The sequence below is a fragment of the Scyliorhinus torazame genome, chromosome 2 (genome assembly GCF_047496885.1).
Source record: "Scyliorhinus torazame isolate Kashiwa2021f chromosome 2, sScyTor2.1, whole genome shotgun sequence".
In the NCBI taxonomy this organism is placed as follows: Eukaryota; Metazoa; Chordata; class Chondrichthyes; order Carcharhiniformes; family Scyliorhinidae; genus Scyliorhinus; species Scyliorhinus torazame.
In genome coordinates, this window is record NC_092708.1 from 220651086 (window position 1) to 220672469 (window position 21384).

Genomic DNA, 21384 nt, shown 5'->3' on the forward strand with positions numbered 1-21384 from the left:
TCAGTTTGGGGGGGGAGATAGATAGTCAGTTTGGGGGGGGGAGGGGGAGATAGATAGTCAGTTTGGGGGGGGGGGGATAGATAGTCAGTTTGGGGGGGGGGGGGATAGATAGTCAGTTTGGGGGGGGGAGATAGATAGTCAGTTTGGGGGGGGGGAGATAGATAGTCAGTTTGGGGGGGGGGAGATAGATAGTCAGTTTGGGGGGGGAGATAGATAGTCAGTTTGGGGAGGGGGAGGGGGAGATAGATAGTCAGTTTGGGGGGGGGGGAGATAGATAGTCAGTTTGGGGGGGGAGATAGATAGTCAGTTTGGGGGGGGGAGGGGAGATAGATAGTCAGTTTGGGGGGGGGAGATAGATAGTCAGTTTGGGGGGGGGAGATAGATAGTCAGTTTGGGGGGGGGGGAGATAGATAGTCAGTTTGGGGGGGGGAGATAGATAGTCAGTTTGGGGGGGGGGAGATAGATAGTCAGTTTGGGGGGGGGGAGATAGATAGTCAGTTTGGGGGGGGGAGATAGATAGTCAGTTTGGGGGGGGGAGATAGATAGTCAGTTTGGGGGGGGAGATAGATAGTCAGTTTGGGGGGGGGAGGGGAGATAGATAGTCAGTTTGGGGGGAGGGGGGGAGATAGATAGTCAGTTTGGGGGGGGGAGATAGATAGTCAGTTTGGGGGGGGAGATAGATAGTCAGTTTGGGGGGAGGGGAGATAGATAGTCAGTTTGGGGGGGGGAGATAGATAGTCAGTTTGGGGGGGGGGGAGATAGATAGTCAGTTTGGGGGGGGGGAGATAGATAGTCAGTTTGGGGGGGGGGAGGGGAGATAGATAGTCAGTTTGGGGGGGGGGAGATAGATAGTCAGTTTGGGGGGGGGGAGATAGATAGTCAGTTTGGGGGGGGGAGGGGAGATAGATAGTCAGTTTGGGGGGAGGGGGGGAGATAGATAGTCAGTTTGGGGGGGGGAGATAGATAGTCAGTTTGGGGGGGGAGATAGATAGTCAGTTTGGGGGGAGGGGAGATAGATAGTCAGTTTGGGGGGGGAGATAGATAGTCAGTTTGGGGGGGGGAGATAGATAGTCAGTTTGGGGGGGGGGAGATAGATAGTCAGTTTGGGGGGGGGGAGATAGATAGTCAGTTTGGGGGGAGGGGAGATAGATAGTCAGTTTGGGGGGGGGAGATAGATAGTCAGTTTGGGGGGGGAGGGGAGATAGATAGTCAGTTTGGGGGGAGGGGGGGAGATAGATAGTCAGTTTGGGGGGGGGGAGATAGATAGTCAGTTTGGGGGGGGGAGATAGATAGTCAGTTTGGGGGGGGGGAGATAGATAGTCAGTTTGGGGGGAGGGGAGATAGATAGTCAGTTTGGGGGGGGGAGATAGATAGTCAGTTTGGGGGGGGGGAGATAGATAGTCAGTTTGGGGGGGGGAGGGGGAGATAGATAGTCAGTTTGGGGGGGGGGAGATAGATAGTCAGTTTGGGGGGGGGTAGATAGATAGTCAGTTTGGGGGGGGGAGATAGATAGTCAGTTTGGGGGGGGGAGATAGATAGTCAGTTTGGGGGGGGGAGATAGATAGTCAGTTTGGGGGGGGGAGATAGATAGTCAGTTTGGGGGGGGGGGGAGGGGGAGATAGATAGTCAGTTTGGGGGGGGGGGGAGATAGATAGTCAGTTTGGGGGGGGGAGATAGATAGTCAGTTTGGGGGGGGGGAGATAGATAGTCAGTTTGGGGGGGGAGGGGGAGATAGATAGTCAGTTTGGGGGGGTAGGGGGAGATAGATAGTCAGTTTGGGGGGGGGGAGATAGATAGTCAGTTTGGGGGGGGGAGGGGGAGATAGATAGTCAGTTTGGGGGGGGGAGGGGGAGATAGATAGTCAGTTTGGGGGGGGGAGATAGATAGTCAGTTTGGGGGGGGGAGATAGATAGTCAGTTTGGGGGAGGGGAGGGGGAGATAGATAGTCAGTTTGGGGGGGGGGAGATAGATAGTCAGTTTGGGGGGGGGATAGATAGTCAGGTTGGGGGGAGGGGAGATAGATAGTCAGTTTGGGGGGGGAGATAGATAGTCAGTTTGGGGGGAGGGGAGATAGATAGTCAGTTTGGGGGAGGGGGGGGAGATAGATAGCCAGTTTGGGGGGAGGGGGGAGGGGGAGATAGATAGTCAGTTTGGGTGGGGGGGGTGGCAGATAGTCAGTTTGGGGGGAGGGGGACATAGATAGTCAGTTTGGGGGGAGGGGGGGGGAAAGTCAGTTTGGGGGGAGGGGAGATAGATAGTCAGTTTGGGGGGAGGGGGGGAGATAGATAGTCAGTTTGGGGGGAGGGGAGATAGATAGTCAGTTTGGGGGGAGGGGGGGAAATAGATAGTCAGTTTGGGGGCGGAGATAGATAGTCAGTTTGGGGGGAGGGGGGAGATAGATAGTCAGTTTGGGGGGAGGGGAGATAGATAGTCAGTTTGGGGGGGGGAGGGGGGATAGATAGTCAGTTTGGGGGGAGGGGAGATAGATAGTTTGGGGGGAGGGGGAGATAGATAGTCAGTTTGGGGGGAGGGGAGATAGATAGTCAGTTTGGGGGGAGGGGGGGAGATAGATAGTCAGTTTGGGGGGGGAGATAGATAGTCAGTTTGGGGGGAGGGGGGGAGATAGATAGTCAGTTTGGGGGGGGGAGATAGATAGTCAGTTTGGGGGGAGGGGGGGAGATAGATAGTCAGTTTGGGGGGAGGGGAGATAGATAGTCAGTTTAGGGGGAGGGGAGATAGATAGTCAGTTTGGGGGGAGGGGAGATAGATAGTCAGTTTGGGGGGAGGGGAGATAGATAGTCAGTTTGGGGGGAGGGGGGGGGAGATAGATAGTCAGTTTGGGGGGGGAGGGGGGATAGATAGTCAGTTTGGGGGAGGGGAGATAGATAGTCAGTTTGGGGGAGGGGAGATAGATAGTCAGTTTGGGGGGAGGGGGGAGATAGATAGTCAGTTTGGGGGGAGGGGAGATAGATAGTCAGTTTGGGGGGAGATAGATAGACAGTTTGGGGGGAGGGGAGACAGATAGCCAGTTTGGGGGGAGGGGAGATAGATAGTCAGTTTGGGGGGGGGGGGATAGATAGTCAGTTTGGGGGAGGGGAGATAGATAGTCAGTTTGGGGGGAGGGGAGGGGAGATAGATAGCCAGTTTGGGGGGAGGGGAGATAGATAGTCAGTTTGGGGGGGGGGGGATAGATAGTCAGTTTGGGGGGGGGGATAGATAGTCAGTTTGGGGGGAGGGGAGATAGATAGTCAGTTTGGGGGGAGGGGAGGGGAGATAGATAGTCAGTTTGGGGGGAGGGGAGGGGGAGATAGATAGTCAGTTTGGGGGGAGAGGGAGCTAGATAGTCAGTTTGGGGGGGGAGATAGATAGTCAGTTTGGGGGGAGGGGAGGGGGAGATAGATAGTCAGTTTGGGGGAGGGGGAGCTAGATAGTCAGTTTGGGGGGGAGCTAGATAGTCAGTTTGGGGGAGGGGAGGGGGAGCTAGATAGTCAGTTTGGGGGGGAGGGGGAGCTAGATAGTCAGTTTGGGGGGAGATAGATAGCCAGTTTGGGGGGAGGGGGAGCTAGATAGTCAGTTTGGGGGGAGGGGGGGGAGATAGATAGTCAGTTTGGGGGGAGGGGGAGATAGATAGTCAGTTTGGGGGGGGGGGAGATAGATAGTCAGTTTGGGGGGAGGGGAGATAGTCAGTTTGGGGGGAGGGGGGGGATAGATAGTCAGTTTGGGGGGGAGGGGGATAGATAGTCAGTTTGGGGAGGGGAGATAGATAGTCAGTTTGGGGGAGGGGAGATAGATAGTCAGTTTGGGGGGAGGGGGAGATAGATAGTCAGTTTGGGGGGAGAGGAGATAGATAGTCAGTTTGGGGGGAGGGGGGGAGATAGATAGTCAGTTTGGGGGGAGGGGGGGGGAGATAGATAGTCAGTTTGGGGGGGGAGATAGATAGTCAGTTTGGGGGGAGGGGGGAGATAGATAGTCAGTTTGGGGGAGGGGAGATAGATAGCCAGTTTGGGGGGAGGGGAGATAGATAATCAGTTTGGGGGGGGGGGGAGATAGATAGTCAGTTTGGGGGGAGGGGAGGGGGAGATAGATAGTCAGTTTGGGGGGAGGGGAGGGGGAGATAGATAGTCAGTTTGGGGGGAGGGGGAGCGAGATAGTCAGTTTGGGGGGGGGAGATAGATAGTCAGTTTGGGGGGAGGGGAGGGGAGGGGGAGATAGATAGTCAGTTTGGGGGGAGGGGGAGCTAGATAGTCAGTTTGGGGGGGGGAAATAGATAGTCAGTTTGGGGGGAGGGGAGGGGGAGATAGATAGTCAGTTTGGGGGGAGGGGGAGCTAGATAGTCAGTTTGGGGGGGGGAGATAGATAGCCAGTTTGGGGGGAGGGGGAGCTAGATAGTCAGTTTGGGGGAGGGGGGGGGAGATAGATAGTCAGTTTGGGGGGAGGGGGAGATAGATAGTCAGTTTGGGGGGAGGGGGAGCTAGATAGTCAGTTTGGGGGGAGGGGAGATAGATAGTCAGTTTGGGGGGAGGGGGAGCTAGATAGTCAGTTTGGGGGGAGGGGAGATAGATAGTCAGTTTGGGGGGGGGAGATAGATAGTCAGTTTGGGGGGGGAGATAGATAGTCAGTTTGGGGGGAGGGGGAGCTGGATAGTCAGTTTGGGGGAGGGGAGATAGATAGTCAGTTTGGGGAGAGGGGGAGATAGATAGTCAGTTTGGGGGAGGGGAGGGGGAGATAGATAGTCAGTTTGGGGGGGGGAGATAGATAGTCAGTTTGGGGGGAGGGGAGGGGGAGATAGATAGTCAGTTTGGGGGGAGGGGAGGGGGTGATAGATAGTCAGTTTGGGGGGAGATAGATAGCTAGTTTGGGGGGGGGGGATAGATAGTCAGTTTGGGGGGAGGGGAGGGGGAGATAGGTAGTCAGTTTGGGGGGAGGGGAGGGGGAGATAGATAGTCAGTTTGGGGGGAGGGGAGGGGGAGATAGATAGTCAGTTTGGGGGGGGGGAGATAGATAGTCAGTTTGGGGGGAGGGGAGATAGATAGTCAGTTTGGGGGGGGGAGATAGATAGTCAGTTTGGGGGGGGGAGATAGATAGTCAGTTTGGGGGGGGGAGGGGGAGATAGATAGTCAGTTTGGGGGGGGGGGAGATAGATAGTCAGTTTGGGGGGGGGTAGATAGATAGTCAGTTTGGGGGGGGGGAGATAGATAGTCAGTTTGGGGGGGGGAGATAGATAGTCAGTTTGGGGGGGGGAGATAGATAGTCAGTTTGGGGGGGGGAGATAGATAGTCAGTTTGGGGGGGGGAGGGGGAGATAGATAGTCAGTTTGGGGGGGGGGGAGATAGATAGTCAGTTTGGGGGGGGGAGATAGATAGTCAGTTTGGGGGGGGGGAGATAGATAGTCAGTTTGGGGGGGGGAGGGGGAGATAGATAGTCAGTTTGGGGGGGTAGGGGGAGATAGATAGTCAGTTTGGGGGGGGGGGAGATAGATAGTCAGTTTGGGGGGGGGGAGGGGGAGATAGATAGTCAGTTTGGGGGGGGGAGGGGGAGATAGATAGTCAGTTTGGGGGGGGGAGATAGATAGTCAGTTTGGGGGGGGGAGATAGATAGTCAGTTTGGGGGAGGGGAGGGGGAGATAGATAGTCAGTTTGGGGGGGGGGAGATAGATAGTCAGTTTGGGGGGGGGGATAGATAGTCAGGTTGGGGGGAGGGGAGATAGATAGTCAGTTTGGGGGGGAGATAGATAGTCAGTTTGGGGGGAGGGGAGATAGATAGTCAGTTTGGGGGAGGGGGGGAGATAGATAGCCAGTTTGGGGGGAGGGGGGAGGGGGAGATAGATAGTCAGTTTGGGTGGGGGGGGGGTGGCAGATAGTCAGTTTGGGGGGAGGGGGACATAGATAGTCAGTTTGGGGGGAGGGGGGGGGGAAAGTCAGTTTGGGGGGCGGGGAGATAGATAGTCAGTTTGGGGGGAGGGGGGGAGATAGATAGTCAGTTTGGGGGGAGGGGAGATAGATAGTCAGTTTGGGGGGAGGGGGGGAAATAGATAGTCAGTTTGGGGGCGGAGATAGATAGTCAGTTTGGGGGGAGGGGGAGATAGATAGTCAGTTTGGGGGGAGGGGAGATAGATAGTCAGTTTGGGGGGTGGAGGGGGGATAGATAGTCAGTTTGGGGGGAGGGGAGATAGATAGTTTGGGGGGAGGGGGAGATAGATAGTCAGTTTGGGGGGAGGGGAGATAGATAGTCAGTTTGGGGGGAGGGGGGGAGATAGATAGTCAGTTTGGGGGGGAGATAGATAGTCAGTTTGGGGGGAGGGGGGGAGATAGATAGTCAGTTTGGGGGGGGGAGATAGATAGTCAGTTTGGGGGGAGGGGGGGAGATAGATAGTCAGTTTGGGGGGAGGGGAGATAGATAGTCAGTTTAGGGGGAGGGGAGATAGATAGTCAGTTTGGGGGGAGGGGAGATAGATAGTCAGTTTGGGGGGAGGGGAGATAGATAGTCAGTTTGGGGGGAGGGGGGGGGAGATAGATAGTCAGTTTGGGGGGGGAGGGGGGATAGATAGTCAGTTTGGGGGAGGGGAGATAGATAGTCAGTTTGGGGGGAGATAGATAGACAGTTTGGGGGGAGGGGAGACAGATAGCCAGTTTGGGGGGAGGGGAGATAGATAGTCAGTTTGGGGGGGGGGGGATAGATAGTCAGTTTGGGGGGAGGGGAGATAGATAGTCAGTTTGGGGGGAGGGGAGGGGAGATAGATAGCCAGTTTGGGGGGAGGGGAGATAGATAGTCAGTTTGGGGGGGGGGGGATAGATAGTCAGTTTGGGAGGGGGGGATAGATAGTCAGTTTGGGGGGAGGGGAGATAGATAGTCAGTTTGGGGGGAGGGGAGGGGAGATAGATAGTCAGTTTGGGGGGAGGGGAGGGGGAGATAGATAGTCAGTTTGGGGGGAGAGGGAGCTAGATAGTCAGTTTGGGGGGGGAGATAGATAGTCAGTTTGGGGGGAGGGGAGGGGGAGATAGATAGTCAGTTTGGGGGAGGGGGAGCTAGATAGTCAGTTTGGGGGGGAGCTAGATAGTCAGTTTGGGGGAGGGGAGGGGGAGCTAGATAGTCAGTTTGGGGGGAGGGGGAGCTAGATAGTCAGTTTGGGGGGAGATAGATAGACAGTTTGGGGGGAGGGGAGACAGATAGCCAGTTTGGGGGGAGGGGAGATAGATAGTCAGTTTGGGGGGGGGGGGGATAGATAGTCAGTTTGGGGGGAGGGGAGATAGATAGTCAGTTTGGGGGGAGGGGAGGGGAGATAGATAGCCAGTTTGGGGGGAGGGGAGATAGATAGTCAGTTTGGGGGGGGGGGGATAGATAGTCAGTTTGGGAGGGGGGGATAGATAGTCAGTTTGGGGGGAGGGGAGATAGATAGTCAGTTTGGGGGGAGGGGAGGGGAGATAGATAGTCAGTTTGGGGGGAGGGGAGGGGGAGATAGATAGTCAGTTTGGGGGGAGAGGGAGCTAGATAGTCAGTTTGGGGGGGGAGATAGATAGTCAGTTTGGGGGGAGGGGAGGGGGAGATAGATAGTCAGTTTGGGGGAGGGGGAGCTAGATAGTCAGTTTGGGGGGGAGCTAGATAGTCAGTTTGGGGGAGGGGAGGGGGAGCTAGATAGTCAGTTTGGGGGGAGGGGGAGCTAGATAGTCAGTTTGGGGGGAGATAGATAGCCAGTTTGGGGGGAGGGGGAGCTAGATAGTCAGTTTGGGGGGAGGGGGGGAGATAGATAGTCAGTTTGGGGGGAGGGGGAGATAGATAGTCAGTTTGGGGGGGGGGAGATAGATAGTCAGTTTGGGGGGAGGGGAGATAGTCAGTTTGGGGGGAGGGGGGGGATAGATAGTCAGTTTGGGGGGGAGGGGGGATAGATAGTCAGTTTGGGGAGGGGAGATAGATAGTCAGTTTGGGGGAGGGGAGATAGATAGTCAGTTTGGGGGGAGGGGGGAGATAGATAGTCAGTTTGGGGGGAGAGGAGATAGATAGTCAGTTTGGGGGGAGGGGGGGAGATAGATAGTCAGTTTGGGGGGAGGGGGGGGAGATAGATAGTCAGTTTGGGGGGGGAGATAGATAGTCAGTTTGGGGGGAGGGGGGAGATAGATAGTCAGTTTGGGGGAGGGGAGATAGATAGCCAGTTTGGGGGGAGGGGAGATAGATAGTCAGTTTGGGGGGGGGGAGATAGATAGTCAGTTTGGGGGGAGGGGAGATAGATAGTCAGTTTGGGGGGAGGGGAGGGGGAGATAGATAGTCAGTTTGGGGGGAGGGGAGGGGGAGATAGATAGTCAGTTTGGGGGGAGGGGGAGCGAGATAGTCAGTTTGGGGGGGGGAGATAGATAGTCAGTTTGGGGGGAGGGGAGGGGGAGATAGATAGTCAGTTTGGGGGGAGGGGGAGCTAGATAGTCAGTTTGGGGGGGGAAATAGATAGTCAGTTTGGGGGGAGGGGAGGGGGAGATAGATAGTCAGTTTGGGGGGAGGGGGAGCTAGATAGTCAGTTTGGGGGGGGGAGATAGATAGCCAGTTTGGGGGGAGGGGGAGCTAGATAGTCAGTTTGGGGGAGGGGGGGGGAGATAGATAGTCAGTTTGGGGGGAGGGGGAGATAGATAGTCAGTTTGGGGGGAGGGGGAGCTAGATAGTCAGTTTGGGGGGAGGGGAGATAGATAGTCAGTTTGGGGGGAGGGGGAGCTAGATAGTCAGTTTGGGGGGAAGGGAGATAGATAGTCAGTTTGGGGGGGGAGATAGATAGTCAGTTTGGGGGGGGGGAGATAGATAGTCAGTTTGGGGGGAGGGGGAGCTGGATAGTCAGTTTGGGGGAGGGGAGATAGATAGTCAGTTTGGGGAGAGGGGGAGATAGATAGTCAGTTTGGGGGAGGGGAGGGGGAGATAGATAGTCAGTTTGGGGGGGGGAGATAGATAGTCAGTTTGGGGGGAGGGGAGGGGGAGATAGATAGTCAGTTTGGGGGGAGGGGAGGGGGTGATAGATAGTCAGTTTGGGGGGGAGATAGATAGCTAGTTTGGGGGGGGGGATAGATAGTCAGTTTGGGGGGAGGGGAGGGGGAGATAGGTAGTCAGTTTGGGGGGAGGGGAGGGGGAGATAGATAGTCAGTTTGGGGGGAGGGGAGGGGGAGATAGATAGTCAGTTTGGGGGAGGGGAGGGGGAGATAGATAGTCAGTTTGGGGGGGGGAGATAGTCAGTTTGGGGGGGGAGATAGATAGTCAGTTTGGGGGAGGGGAGGGGGAGATAGATAGTCAGTTTGGGGGGAGGGGAGGGGGAGATAGATAGTCAGTTTGGGGGAGGGAAGGGGAGATAGATAGTCAGTTTGGGGGGGGGAGATAGATAGTCAGTTTGGGGGGGGGAGATAGATAGTCAGTTTGGGGGAGGCGAGGGGGAGATAGATAGTCAGTTTGGGGGAGGGGAGGGGGAGATAGATAGTCAGTTTGGGGGAGGGGAGGGGGAGATAGATAGTCAGTTTGGGGGGGGGAGATAGATAGTCAGTTTGGGGGGAGGGGAGGGGGAGATAGATAGTCAGTTTGGGGGGAGGGGAGGGGGAGATAGATAGTCAGTTTGGGGGAGGGGAGGGGGAGATAGATAGTCAGTTTGGGGGGGAGATAGATAGTCAGTTTGGGGGGGGGAGATAGATAGTCAGTTTGGGGGGAGGGGAGGGGGAGATAGATAGTCAGTTTGGGGGGAGGGGAGATAGATAGCCAGTTTGGGGGAGGGGGAGCTAGATAGTCAGTTTGGGGGGGGGGAGATAGATAGTCAGTTTGTGGGGGGGGAGATAGATAGTCAGTTTGGGGGGAGGGGAGGGGGAGATAGATAGTCAGTTTGGGGGGAGGGGGAGATAGATAATAGTCAGTTTGGGGGGGGGGAGATAGATAGCCAGTTTGGGGGGAGGGGGAGCTAGATAGTCAGTTTGGGGGGGGGGGAGATAGATAGTCAGTTTGGGGGGAGGGGAGGGGGAGATAGATAGTCAATTTGGGGGGAGGGAGATAGATAGCCAGTTTGGGGGGAGGGGAGATAGATAGCCAGTTTGGGGGGAGGGGAGATAGATAGCCAGTTTGGGGGGAGGGGGAGATAGATAGCCAGTTTGGGGGGAGGGGAGATAGATAGCCAGTTTGGGGGGAGGGGGAGATAGATAGCCAGTTTGGGGGGAGGGGAGATAGATAGCCAGCTTGGGGGGAGGGGAGATAGATAGCCAGTTTGGGGGGAGGGGAGATAGATAGCCAGTTTGGGGGGAGCGGAGATAGATAGCCAGTTTGGGGGGGGGGAGATAGATCGCCAGTTTGGGGGGGGGGAGATAGATAGCCAGTTTGGGGGGAGGGGAGATAGAGAGCCAGTTTGGGGGGGGAGATAGATAGCCAGTTTGGGGGGTGGGGGGTGATAGATAGCCAGTTTTCGGGGTGGGGGGTGATAGATAGCCAGTTTGGGGGAGGGGAGATAGATCGCCAGTTTGGGGGAGGGGAGATAGATCGCCAGTTTGGGGGGTGGGGGGTGATAGATAGCGAGTTTGGGGGGGAGGGGGGGAGATAGATAGCCAGTTTGGGGGGAGGGGGATAGATAGCCAGTTTGGGGGAGGGGAGGGGGAGATAGATAGCCAGTTTGGGGGGGGGGGAGATAGATAGCCAGTTTGGGGGGGGAGATAGATAGCCAGTTTGGGGGAGGGGAGGGGAGATAGATAGCCAGTTTGGGGGGAGGGGAGGGGGAGATAGATAGCCAGTTTGGGGGGAGGGGAGGGGGAGATAGATAGCCAGTTTTTTTTGGGGGGGAGATAGATAGCCAGTTTGGGGTGGGGAGGGGAGATAGATAGTCAGTTTGGGGGAGGGGAGGGGAGATAGATAGTCAGTTTGGAGGGGGGGGGGAGATAGATAGCCAGTTTGGGGGAGGGGAGGGGAGATAGATAGCCAGTTTGGGGGGAGGGGAGGGGGAGATAGATAGCCAGATTGGCGGGAGGGGAGGGGGAGATAGACAGCCAGTTTTTTTTTTGGGGGGGGGGAGATATTCAGTTTGGGGGGAGGGGAGATAGATAGCCAGTTTGGGGGGAGGGGAGATAGATAGCCAGTTTGGGGGGAGGGGAGATAGATAGCCAGTTTGGGGGGGAGGGGGAGATAGATAGCCAGTTTGGGGGGAGGGGAGATAGATAGCCAGTTTGGGGGGAGGGGGAGATAGATAGCCAGTTTGGGGGGAGGGTAGATAGATAGCCAGTTTGGGGGGAGGGGAGATAGATAGCCAGTTTGGGGGGAGGGGAGACAGATAGCCAGTTTGGGGGGGGGGGGAGCTGGATCGCCAGTTGGGGGGGGAGATAGATAGCCAGTTTGGGGGGAGGGGAGATAGAGAGCCAGTTTGGGGGGGGAGATAGATAGCCAGTTTGGGGGGTGGGGGGTGATAGATAGCCAGTTTGGGGGAGGGGAGATAGATAGCCAGTTTGGGGGAGGGGAGATAGATCGCCAGTTTGGGGGGTGATAGATAGCCAGTTTGTGGGGGAGGGGGGGGGAGATAGATAGCCAGTTTGGGGGGAGGGGGATAGATAGCCAGTTTGGGGGAGGGGAGGGGAGATAGATAGCCAGTTTGGGGGAGGGGAGGGGGAGATAGATAGCCAGTTTGGGGGGGGGGAGATAGATAGCCAGTTTGGGGGGGGGGAGATAGATAGCCAGTTTGGGGGAGGGGAGGGGAGATAGATAGCCAGTTTGGGGGGAGGGGAGGGGGAGATATATAGCCAGTTTGGGGGGAGGGGAGGGGGAGATAGATAGCCAGTTTTTTTTTTGGGGGGGGGAGATAGATAGCCAGTTTGGGGGAGGGGAGGGGAGATAGATAGTCAGTTTGGGGGAGGGGAGGGGAGATAGATAGTCAGTTTGGAGGGGGGGAGATAGATAGCCAGTTTGGGGGAGGGGAGGGGAGATAGATAGCCAGTTTGGGGGGAGGGGAGGGGGAGATAGATAGCCAGTTTGGGGGGCGGGGAGGGGGAGATAGATAGCCAGATTGGGGGGAGATAGATAGCCAGTTTTTTTTTTTGGGGGGGGGAGATAGATAGCCAGTTTGGGGGAGGGGAGATAGATAGTCAGTTTGGGGGAGGGGAGGGGAGATAGATAGCCAGTTTGGGGAGGGGAGGGGAGATAGATAGCCAGTTTGGGGGGAGGGGGAGAGATAGATAGTCAGTTTGGGGGGAGGGTGAGATAGATAGTCAGTTTGGGGGGAGGGGGAGATAGATAGCCAGTTTGGGGGAGGGGAGGGGAGATAGATAGCCAGTTTGGGGGGAGGGGAGGGGAGATAGATAGTCAGTTTGGAGGGGGGGGGAGATAGATAGCCAGTTTGGGGGAGGGGAGGGGAGATATATAGCCAGTTTGGGGGGAGGGGAGGGGGAGATAGATAGCCAGTTTTTTTTTTTGGGGGGGGGAGATAGTCAGTTTGGGGGGAGGGAAGATAGATAGCCAGTTTGGGGGGAGGGGAGATAGATAGCCAGTTTGGGGGGAGGGGAGATAGATAGCCAGTTTGGGGGTGGGGAGGGGAGATAGATAGTCAGTTTGGGGGAGGGGAGGGGAGATAGATAGTCAGTTTGGAGGGGGGGGGAGATAGATAGCCTGTTTGGGGGAGGGGAGGGGAGATAGATAGCCAGTTTGGGGGGAGGGGAGGGGGAGATAGATAGCCAGTTTTTTTTTTTGGGGGGGGGAGATAGTCAGTTTGGGGGGAGGGGAGATAGATAGCCAGTTTGGGGGGAGGGGAGATAGATAGCCAGTTTGGGGGGAGGGGAGATAGATAGCCAGTTTGGGGGGGAGGGGGAGATAGATAGCCAGTTTGGGGGAGGGGAGATAGATAGCCAGTTTGGGGGGAGGGGGAGATAGATAGCCAGTTTGGGGGGAGGGGAGATAGATAGCCAGTTTGGGGGGAGGGGAGATAGATAGCCAGTTTGGGGGGAGGGGAGACAGATAGCCAGTTTGGGGGGGGGGGGAGATAGATCGCCAGTTGCGGGGGGGGAGATAGATAGCCAGTTTGGGGGGAGGGGAGATAGAGAGCCAGTTTGGGGGGGGAGATAGATAGCCAGTTTGGGGGGTGGGGGGTGATAGATAGCCAGTTTGGGGGAGGGGAGATAGATCGCCAGTTTGGGGGAGGGGAGATAGATCGCCAGTTTGGGGGGTGATAGATAGCCAGTTTGTGGGGGAGGGGGGGGAGATAGATAGCCAGTTTGGGGGGAGGGGGATAGATAGCCAGTTTGGGGGAGGGGAGGGGAGATAGATAGCCAGTTTGGGGGAGGGGAGGGGGAGATAGATAGCCAGTTTGGGGGGGGGAGATAGATAGCCAGTTTGGGGGGGGGGAGATAGATAGCCAGTTTGGGGGAGGGGAGGGGAGATAGATAGCCAGTTTGGGGGGAGGGGAGGGGGAGATATATAGCCAGTTTGGGGGGAGGGGAGGGGGTGATAGATAGCCAGTTTTTTTTTTTGGGGGGGGAGATAGATAGCCAGTTTGGGGGAGGGGAGGGGAGATAGATAGTCAGTTTGGGGGAGGGGAGGGGAGATAGATAGTCAGTTTGGAGGGGGGGAGATAGATAGCCAGTTTGGGGGAGGGGAGGGGAGATAGATAGCCAGTTTGGGGGGAGGAGAGGGGGAGATAGATAGCCAGTTTGGGGGGCGGGGAGGGGGAGATAGATAGCCAGATTGGGGGGAGGGGAGGGGGGGATAGATAGCCAGTTTTTTTTTGGGGGGGGGGAGATAGATAGCCAGTTTGGGGGACGGGAGGGGAGATAGATAGTCAGTTTGGGGGAGGGGAGGGGAGATAGATAGCCAGTTTGGGGAGGGGAGGGGAGATAGATAGCCAGTTTGGGGGGAGGGGGAGAGATAGATAGTCAGTTTGGGGGAGGGGAGGGGGGATAGATAGCCAGTTTGGAGGGGGGGGGGAGATAGATAGCCAGTTTGGGGGAGGGGAGGGGAGATAGATAGCCAGTTTGGGGGGAGGGGGGGAGATAGATAGTCAGTTTGGGGGGAGGGTGAGATAGATAGTCAGTTTGGGGGGAGGGGGAGATAGATAGCCAGTTTGGGGGAGGGGAGGGGAGATAGATAGCCAGTTTGGGGGGAGGGGAGGAGATAGATAGTCAGTTTGGGGGGAGGGGAGGGGGAGATAGATAGTCAGTTTGGGGGAGAGGGAGATAGATAGCCAGTTTGGGGGAGGGGAGGGGAGATAGATAGCCAGTTTGGGGGAGGGGAGGGGAGATAGACAGTCAGTTTGGGGGAGGGGAGGGGAGATAGATAGTCAGTTTGGGGGGAGGGGGGGGAGATAGATAGTCAGTTTGGGGGAGGGGGAGATAGATAGCCAGTTTGGGGGAGGGGAGGGGAGATAGATAGCCAGTTTGGGGGAGGGGAGGGGAGATAGATAGTCAGTTTGGGGGGAGGGGAGGGGGAGATAGATAGCCAGTTTGGGGAAGGGGAGGGGAGATAGATAGTCAGTTTGGGGGAGGGGAGGGGAGATAGATAGTTAGTTTGGGGGGAGGGGGGAGATAGATAGCCAGTTTTGGGGAGGGGAGGGGAGATAGATAGTCAATTTGGGGGAGGGGAGGGGAGATAGATAGTCAGTTTGGGGGGAGAGGGGGAGATAGATAGCCAGTTTGGGGGGGAGATAGATAGCCAGTTTGGGGGGAGGGGGAGATAGATAGCCAGTTTGGGGGGAGGGAAGGGGGAGATAGATAGCCAGTTTGGGTGGAGGGGAGGGGGAGATAGATTGCCAGTTTGGGGAGGGGGAGATAGATAGTCAGTTTGGGGGGAGGGGAGGGGAGATAGATAGTCAGTTTGGGGGGAGGGGGAGATAGATAGTCAGTTTGGGGGAGGGGAGGGGAGATAGATAGTCAGTTTGGGGGGAGGGGAGGGGGAGATAGATAGCCAGCTTTGGGGGAGGGGGGGAGATAGATAGCCAGTTTGGGGGAGGGGAGGGGAGATAGATAGTCAGTTTGGGGGAGGGGAGGGGAGATAGATAGTCAGTTTGTGGGGAGGGGAGGGGGAGATAGATAGTCAGTTTGGGGGGAGGGGGAGATAGATAGCCAGTTTGGGGGAGGGGAGGGGAGATAGATAGCCAGTTTGGGGGGAGGGGGGAGATAGATAGTCAGTTTGGGGGGAGGGGAGGGGGAGATAGATTGTCAGTTTGGGGGGAGGGGGAGATAGATAGCCAGTTTGGGGAGGGGAGGGGAGATAGATAGCCAGTTTGGGGGAGGGGAGGGGAGATAGTCAGTTTGGGGGAGGGGAGGGGAGATAGATAGTCAGTTTGGGGGGAGGGGGGGAGATAGATAGTCAGTTTGGGGGGAGGGGGAGTTAGATAGCCAGTTTGGGGGAGGGGAGGGGAGATAGATAGCCAGTTTGGGGGAGGGGAGGGGAGATAGATAGTCAGTTTGGGGGGGGGGGGGAGATAGATAGCCAGTTTGGGGGAGGGGAGGGGAGATAGATAGTCAGTTTGGGGGGGGGGAGGGGAGATAGATAGTCAGTTTGGGGGGGAGGGGGGGAGATAGATAGCCAGTTTGGAGGAGGGGAGGGGAGATAGATAGTCAGTTTGGGGTGGGGAGGGGAGATAGATAGTCAGTTTGGGGGGAGGGGGGAGATAGATAGCCAGTTTGGGGGGGGGGAGATAGATAGCCAGTTTGGGGGGAGGGGGGGAGATAGATAGTCAGTTTGGGGGGAGGGGGAGATTGATAGCCAGTTTGGGGGAGGGGAGGGGAGATAGATAGCCAGTTTGGGGGAGGGGAGGGGAGATAGATAGTCAGTTTGGGGGGAGGGGAGGTGGAGATAGATAGCCAGTTTGGGGGAGGGGAGGGGAGATAGATAGTCAGTTTGGGGGAGGGGAGGGGAGATAGATAGTCAGTTTGGGGGGAGGGGGAGATAGATAGCCAGTTTGGGGAGGGGAGGGGAGATAGATCGTCAGTTTGGGGGAGGGGAGGGGAGATAGATAGTCAGTTTGGGGGGAGGGGGGAGATAGATAGCCAGTTTGGGGGAGGGGAGATAGATAGTCAGTTTGGGGGAGGGAAGGGGAGATAGATAGTCAGTTTGGGGGGGAGGGGGGGAGATAGATAGCCAGTTTGGGGGGGGGAGATAGATAGCCAGTTTGGGGGGCGGGGGGTGAGATAGATAGCCAGTTTGGGGGGAGGGGGAGATAGATAGCCAGTTTGGGGGGAGGGAAGGGGGAGATAGATAGCCAGTTTGGGGGAGGGGAGGGGGAGATAGATAGCCAGTTTGGGTGGAGGGGAGGGGGAGATAGATTGCCAGTTTGGGGAGGGGGAGATAGATAGCCAGTTTGGGGGAAGGGGTGGGGGAGATAGATAGCCAGTTTGGGTGGAGGTGAGGGAGGAGATAGATCGCCAGTTCGGGGGAGGGGAGGGGGAGATAGATAGCCAGTTTGTGGGGAGGGGAGGGGAGATAGATAGTCAGTTTGGGGGGAGGGGGAGATAGATAGTCAGTTTGGGGGGAGGGGAGGGGAGATAGATAGTCAGTTTGGGGGGAGGGGAGGGGGAGATAGATAGCCAGTTTTGGAGGAGGGGGGGAGATAGATAGCCAGTTTGGGGGAGGGGAGGGGAGATAGATAGTCAGTTTGGGGGAGGGGAGATAGATAGTCAGTTTGGGGGGAGGGGAGGGGGAGATACATAGTTAGTTTGGGGGAGGGGGAGATAGATAGCCAGTTTGGGGGAGGGGAGGGGAGATAGATAGCCAGTTTGGGGGGAGGGGGGAGATAGATAGTCAGTTTGGGGGGAGGGGAGGGGGAGATAGATAGTCAGTTTGGGGGGAGGGGGGAGATAGATAGTCAGTTTGGGGGGAGGGGAGGGGGAGATAGATAGTCAGTTTGGGGGGAGGGGGAGATAGATAGCCAGTTTGGGAAGGGGAAGGGAGATAGATAGCCAGTTTGGGGGAGGGGAGGGGAGATAGTCAGTTTGGGGGAGGGGAGGGGAGATAGATAGTCAGTTTGGGGGGAGGGGGGGAGATAGATAGCCAGTTTGGGGGAGGGGAGGGGAGATAGATAGTCAGTTTGGGGGAGGGGAGGGGAGATAGATAGTCAGTTTGGGGGGAGGGGGGAGATAGATAGCCAGTTTTGGGGGGGGGTGGGGAGATAGATAGCCAGTTTGGGGGGCGAGGGGTGAGATAGATAGCCAGTTTGGGGGGAGGGAAGGGGGAGATAGATAGCCAGTTTGGGGGAGGGGAGGGGGGAGATATATAGCCAGTTTGGGTGGAGGGGAGGGGGAGATAGATCGCCAGTTTGGGGAGGGGGAGATAGATAGCCAGTTTGGGGGGAGGGGTGGGGGAGATAGATAGCCAGTTTGGGTGGAGGTGAGGGAGGAGATAGATAGCCAGTTTGGGGGAGGGGAGGGGGAGATAGATAGCCAGTTTGTGGGGAGGGGAGGGGGAGATTGATAGCCAGTTTGGGTGGAGGGGAGGGGGAGATAGATAGTCAGTTTGGGGGGAGGGGGGGAGATAGATAGCCAGTTTGGGGGGGGGGGGAGATAGATAGCCAGTTTGGGGGGCGGGGTGTGAGATAGATAGCCAGTTTGGGGGGAGGAGAGGGGGAGATAGATAGCCAGTTTGGGGGGAGGGAAGGGGGAGATAGATAGCCAGTTTGGGGGGAGGGGAGGGGGGAGATAGATAGCCAGTTTGGGTGGAGGGGAGGGGGAGATAGATTGCCAGTTTGGGGAGGGGGAGATAGATAGCCAGTTTGGGGGGAGGGGTGGGGGAGATAGATAGCCAGTTTGGGTGGAGGTGAGGGAGGAGATCGATAGCCAGTTTGGAGGAGGGGAGGGGGAGATAGATAGCCAGTTTGTGGGGAAGGGAGGGGGAGATAGATAGCCAGTTTGGGTGGAGTGGAGGGGGAGATAGATCGCCAGTTTGGGGGAGGGGAGGGGGAGATAGATAGCCAGTTTGAGGGGAGGGGAGATAGATAGTCAGTTTGGGGGGAGGGGGAGATAGATAGTCAGTTTGGGGGGAGGGGAGGGGAGATAGATAGTCAGTTTGGGGGAGGGGAGGGGGAGATAGATAGCCAGTTTTGGGGGAGGGGGGGGAGATAGATAGCCAGTTTGGGGGAGGGGAGGGGAGATAGATAGTCAGTTTGGGGGAGGGGAGGGGAGATAGATAGTCAGTTTGGGGGAGGGGAGGGGAGATAGATAGTCAGTTTGGGGGGAGGGGAGGGGAGATAGATGGCCAGTTTGGGGGGAGGGGGGAGATAGATAGTCAGTTTGGGGGAGGGGAGGGGGAGATAGATAGCCAGTTTGGAGGGGGGGAGATAGATAGCCAGTTTGGGGGAGGGGAGGGGAGATAGATAGCATGTTTGGGGGGAGGGGGGGAGATAGATAGTCAGTTTGGGGGGAGGGGAGGGGGAGATAGATAGTCAGTTTGGGGGGAGGGGGAGATAGATAGCCAGTTTGGGGGAGGGGAGGGGAGATAGATAGCCAGTTTGGGGGGAGGGGGGGAGATAGATAGTCAGTTTGGGGGGAGGGGAGGGGGAGATAGATAGTCAGTTTGGGGGGAGGGGGAGATAGATAGCCAGTTTGGGGGAGGGGAGGGGAGATAGATAGCCAGTTTGGGGGAGGGGAGGGGAGATAGTCAGTTTGGGGAGGGGAGGGGAGATAGATAGTCAGTTTGGGGGGAGGGGGGGGAGATAGATAGTCAGTTTGGGGGGAGGGGAGATAGATAGCCAGTTTGGGGGAGGGGAGGGGAGATAGATAGTCAGTTTGGGGGAGGGGAGGGGAGATAGATAGTCAGTTTGGGGGAAGGGGTGGGGGGGTAGATAGATAGCCAGTTTGGGGGAGGGGAGGGGAGATAGATAGTCAGTTTGGGGGGGGAGGGGAGATAGATAGTCAGTTTGGGGGAGGGGGGGGAGATAGATAGCCAGTTTGGGGGAGGGAAGGGGAGATAGATAGTCAGTTTGGGGGAGGGGAGGGGAGATAGATAGTCAGTTTGGGGGGAGGGGGGAGATAGATAGCCAGTTTGGGGTGGGGGGGTGGGGAGATAGATAGCCAGTTTGGGGGGCTGGGGGTGAGATAGATAGCCAGTTTGGGTGGAGGGGAGGGGGAAGATAGATCGCCAGTTTGGGGAGGGGGAGATAGATAGCCAGTTTGGGGGGAGGGGTGGGGGAGATAGATAGCCAGTTTGGGTGGAGGTGAGGGAGGAGATAGATAGCCAGTTTGGGGAGGGGAGTGGGAGATAGATAGCCAGTTTGTGGGGAGGGGAGGGGGAGATAGATAGCCAGTTTGGGTGGAGGGGAGGGGGAGATAGATCGCCAGTTTGGGGAGGGGGAGATAGATAGCCAGTTTGGGGGAGGGAAGGGGGAGATAGATAGCCAGTTTGGGGGGAGGGGAGGGGGAGATAGATAGCCAGTTTGGGTGGAGGGGAGGGGAGATAGATCGCCAGTTTGGGGAGGGGGAGATATATCGCCAGTTTGGGGGAGGGGAGGGGAGATAGATAGCCAGTTTGGGGGAGGGGAGGGGAAATAGATAGTCAGTTTGGGGGGGAGGGGAGATAGATAGCCAGTTTGGGGGAGGGGAGATAGATAGCCAGTTTGGGGGAGGGGAGGGGAGATAGATAGTCAGTTTGGGGGAGGGGGGGGAGATAGATAGTCAGTTTGGGGGGAGGGGGGGGAGATAGATAGTCAGTTTGGGGGGAGGGGAGATAGATAGCCAGTTTGGGGGAGGGGAGGGGAGATAGATAGTCAGTTTGGGGGGAGGGGGGGGAGATAGATAGTCAGTTTGGGGGGAGGGGAGATAGATAGCCAGTTTGGGGGAGGGGAGGGGAGATAGATAGTCAGTTTGGGGGAGGGGAGGGAGATAGATAGTCAGTTTGGGGAAGGGGTGGGGGGGGTAGATAGATAGCCAGTTTGGGGGAGGGGAGGGGAGATAGATAGTCAGTTTGGGGGAGGGGAGGGGAGATAGATAGTCAGTTTGGGGGAGGGGGGGGAGATAGATAGCCAGTTTGGGGGAGGGAAGGGGAGATAGATAGTCAGTTTGGGGGAGGGGAGGGGAGATAGATAGTCAGTTTGGGGGGAGGGGGGAGATAGATAGCCAGTTTGGGGGGGGGGGGTGGGGAGATAGATAGCCAGTTTGGGGGGCTGGGGGTGAGATAGATAGCCAGTTTGGGTGGAGGGGAGGGGGAAGATAGATCGCCAGTTTGGGGAGGGGGAGATAGATAGCCAGTTTGGGGGGAGGGGTGGGGGAGATAGATAGCCAGTTTGGGTGGAGGTGAGGGAGGAGATAGATAGCCAGTTTGGGGGAGGGGAGTGGGAGATAGATAGCCAGTTTGTGGGGAGGGGAGGGGGAGATAGATAGCCAGTTTGGGTGGAGGGGAGGGGGAGATAGATCGCCAGTTTGGGGAGGGGGAGATAGATAGCCAGTTTGGGGGGAGGGAAGGGGGAGATAGATAGCCAGTTTGGGGGGAGGGGAGGGGGGGAGATAGATAGCCAGTTTGGGTGGAGGGGAGGGGAGATAGATCGCCAGTTTGGGGAGGGGGGAGATATATCGCCAGTTTGGGGGAGGGGAGGGGAGATAGATAGCCAGTTTGGGGGAGGGGAGGGGAAATAGATAGTCAGTTTGGGGGGGAGGGGGAGATAGATAGCCAGTTTGGGGGAGGGGAGATAGATAGCCAGTTTGGGGGAGGGGAGGGGAGATAGATAGTCAGTTTGGGGGAGGGGGGGGAGATAGATAGTCAGTTTGGGGGGAGGGGGGGAGATAGATAGTCAGTTTGGGGGGAGGGGGAGATAGATAGCCAGTTTGGGGGAGGGGAGGGGAGATAGATAGCCAGTTTGGGGGAGGGGAGGGGAGATAGATAGTCAGTTTGGGGGGAGGGGAGGGGGAGATAGATAGCCAGTTTGGGGGAGGGGAGGGGAGATAGATAGTCAGTTTGGGGGAGGGGAGGGGAGATAGATAGTCAGTTTGGGGGGAGGGGGGGGAGATAGATAGCCAGTTTGGGGGAGGGGAGGGGAGATAGATAGTCAGTTTGGGGGAGGGGAGGGGAGACAGATAGTCAGTTTGGGGGGAGGGGGGAGATAGATAGCCAGTTTGGGGGTGGGGGTGGGGAGATAGATAGCCAGTTTGGGGGGCGGGGGGTGAGATAGATAGCCAGTTTGGGGGGAGGGAAGGGGGAGATAGATAGCCAGTTTGGGGGGAGGGGAGGGGGGAGATAGATAGCCAGTTTGGGTGGAGGGGAGGGGGAGATAGATCGCCAGTTTGGGGAGGGGGAGATATATAGCCAGTTTTGGGGAGGGGTGGGGGAGATATATAGCCAGTTTGGCTGGAGGTGAGGGAGGAGATAGATAGCCAGTTTGGGGGGGGAGGGGGAGATAGATAGCCAGTTTGTGGGGAGGGGAGGGGAGATAGATAGTCAGTTTGGGGGTGGGGGAGATAGATAGTCAGTTTGGGGGGAGGGGAGGGGAGA